Raw genomic sequence first — 3816 nt, forward strand, 5'->3', positions numbered from 1 at the left:
ACACATACACACACACACTCACTCCCACACACACACACACACACACACATCTGCTCTCAGACCACTACAGAACAGGACTGAAATATTAGTTCACCCAAAATTATATGTTCACTATAGTAGCTTATTTCCACAATAAATAAAAAATGGAATTGTGACTCTGTCACAATTTTGACATTTCAATTCTACAATTATTCTTCACAGTTCTGTATTTTATCTCATAATTCTGACATTTCTTCTCAATTCTATGAAAATTCTTCACAATTCTGCATTTGTCACAATTCTGACTTCTACAATAATTCTTGGTAATTTTGCATTTTCACCTCTCAGTTCTGAGTTTTATCTTGCAAATCTTTCCTTCTTAATTCTGCAATTATTCTTCACAATTCTACATTAATATCTAGAAACACTGACTCTTCTTCCACATTCTATAATAATTCTCCACAATTCAGCGTTTATATCTCTCAATTATGATTCTTCTTCTGAATTCTACAATAATTCTTCACAATTTTGCATTTATCTTGCAATTATGATGTTCTCAATTCTACAGTAATTCTTTACATTTCTACATTTATATCTCACAATTCTGGCGCTTCCTCTCAACTCTACAATAATTCTTCTCAATTCTACATTTTTATCTTGCATTTCTTACATTTCTTCTTAATTCTACAACAATTCTATGCAATCCTGCATTTTTATCTCACAATTCTGTAATTTCTTCTCAATTCTACAATTCTATGTAATTCTGCATTTATATGTTGCAATTCTCACTCTTCTCATCAATTCTACAATAATTCTTTGCAATTCTGACTCTTCTACTTAATTCTACAATAATTAAAATTTTGCATTTATATCTTGCAGTTTTGATTGTTCTTCTCAATTCTACAATAATTCTTCTCAATTCTGCATTTATCTCTCACAATTCTGATGTTCTCAGTTCTACAATACTTCAGATTTGTGCATTTATTCATATCACAATTTTGACGCTTCTTCTCAATTCTACAATAATCTTTCACATTTCTACATTTATATCTAACAATTCCGACGTTTCTTAATTCTACAGCAATTCTCCTCAATTTAGCTTTTTCTCTCGCAATTCTGACATTTCTTCTCAAATCTACAATAATTATATGCAATTATGCATTTATAGCTCACAATTCTGACTCTTTTTCTCAATTCTACAATAATTCGTCACAATTCTGCATTTATCTCACAATTCTGAGTTCTCCATTCTACAATAATTAGTCGCAACACTGCATTTATCTTCCAGTTCTGACGTTTCTTCTCAATTCTACAATAATTATGCACTTTTACCTCACAATTCTGACTTTTCTTAATTCTACATTTTTTCTTCACAATTCTGCATTTATATTTAACAATTCTGAGTTTACATCTTGGAATTCTGACTTTTCTTCTCAATTCTACACTAAATCTTTCAGTGATTTTACTGAAAATTTACTGAAAATTTCCAATCCCACAGAAAGAAATCACAGCATAGAGTTTTGGACCCATGTGAGTGAGAATATAGTGTTGATTTTTTTGTGGGGAAATGTTCCTGTAAATCTCTGTTCAAGGTGATTTTTCCTCCTAAACCTCAGGCTTCAGGCGCTTCTGAAGGCCCTTTTAACCTCGTCTCTCTCTCTGCTGCCACTTTCTATTGCTCAAGATTTCGCCAGGCAGTTAAACGTAGCAAGGCGAGCGTCTCCAAAACATAACAGGAGGGAAGAATCCAGTGTTTTTGGCAGACCTGAACATATCCAGAAAACAGAAGCGGATCGCAGCCGCCTCGAGGACCAGACCACGACCTTCACATGAAAGAAGACATCTGACCTGTAAGAAAGCACATACAGAAGATGGGAGGCATGCTTTTGCAAAGAGAAACTCATATTTTTATTAAAAAGAATTAATAAAAATGAAAACAAATTATACATATAAATAGATTTAATAGGTGTGAACCGATCGGCAATTTATTTACAGAAGATGTTTCAAGGATCAACACTTGCATTCTCTGGATTATCTGTGCTGAATGATAAATAAAGCAATAATCCACCCGAGGTCATGCGTTACAGCGATTTTATCACAGTTAAAGCCAAAACAGCTACCTGTGATTTTCTAAACCGATTAAACATGCATAGTGGAAAAATGAAAGCTGGTATCAAATCAAAAGTCTGTAGCAACGTGTTTCAGTATTCCATAAGATCATAATAATGCATTCTGAAATGATTAGACATGCAGACTACACAAATGATTGAACTTTTGATGAAGTGAAGCTGATATCTTCAGATTGTGATTACATGAACTGATGTCCTGGTCACGCTTGATATTTGATTCATGATGCATTACTGCGCCGCACCTACAGAAATCGGATTAATTACCTCTGGCTTAAGTTTGTGAAGATAAAGAGCTTACAAAATACCTCTGGGAAAGTGATTAACCGCAGAAACAATAAATCAATCAATGACTCAAATGAAGCTCGACTACATTCGTCAGCGGGAAGAGCCACGGAATGTTAATAGATCTCAGAACCTGCGCTAAATTGTTTTTCACAAAGTGACACGAGATTGTGCTGGAAAGTTAGTTTATGTGGTAAGAAAAAGTAAAATATCCATTAGACAAATGTTCTGTTTAGGTTATTTTTAGATTATAAAAATAAAAGCAACAGGAAGGTTGGTTGTTGGTGCAAAAAACCTTTCTGTAACGTTCTGCAACGTAACGTTATAAACAATGTAACGTTAACAATAACGTTCTGCACAGGTTATCATTAGGTTATTACAAAAAAACTTCCTGCAATGTTCTGGGAATGTTATTGTATGGTTATAAAAACAAAACCTTAGAGAATGTTCTTGGAAGGTTCTCCTTAGGTTATTGTAAAAAAAACATATCCTGCAATATTATGGGAGGATTATAAAAACTAAAACTAAAAATAACCATCTGTATTACTTTTAGGTTATAAAAATAAACCTTATAAAAGATAAAACCAACAGGGAATTTAGTTCACTGCAACATATGGTTATAAAACTGAAACCTAAAAATAACCATTAGAGAACGTTCTATAAAGGTTATTATTACGTTACAACAAAAACCTTCCTGAAATGTTCTGGGAATGTTATTTTATGGTTATAAACCCTAAAAATAACCACTAGACAATGTTCTGTATGGGTTGTCTTTAGGTTGTTGCAAAAACCTCCTCACAGTGTTCTGGGAAGGTTTGTTTTTGGTTCCAAGAACGTTCTCAAAAAAACCCAATTGGGAACCACACTCTTAAAAATAAAGGTGCTTCACGATGCCATAGAAGAACCTTTTTGTCTAAATGGTTCCATAAAGAACATCTGAAGAACCTTTCTGTTTCACAAAAGCTTCTTCAGGTTCTTCAGATTATAAAAAGCTAAGAAAGAGATGTTCTTTGACTGAATGCTTCTTTGTGGAACCAGAAATGGTTCTTCTATGGTATCGCTGTGAACAACCTTTTAAGCACCTTTGTTGTTAAGAGTGCATATGGGGAAAGTTAGAGGACCGTTGTGTGTTTTGTGGCTGGTCAGGAGTGAGTAATAAATATTTAGTCCTCCAAGAGTCCATATTTAATTAGACAAAGCATCTGGGAATATGCAGATAAAATGGGAGATGCTCTCTAAGTCAATTAGTATCTTTAACAGCATCGTTATATTCTTTACAAGTGGATGTATTTGCTTTAGAGGGGCGTCATGTACAAAATGATGCTAACAGGATCTAATTAGCAGATGCAAATGAGGAAAGCCGGAATATTCGCAGAGAAGCAGAAGAGCGGCTCGGCGGCCGACAGGTCGCATGTTCCCACAGTGA

This window comes from Sinocyclocheilus rhinocerous, unplaced genomic scaffold, assembly GCF_001515625.1.
Source record: "Sinocyclocheilus rhinocerous isolate Xijiao unplaced genomic scaffold, SAMN03320098_v1.1 scaffold1359, whole genome shotgun sequence".
Taxonomy (NCBI): domain Eukaryota; kingdom Metazoa; phylum Chordata; class Actinopteri; order Cypriniformes; family Cyprinidae; genus Sinocyclocheilus; species Sinocyclocheilus rhinocerous.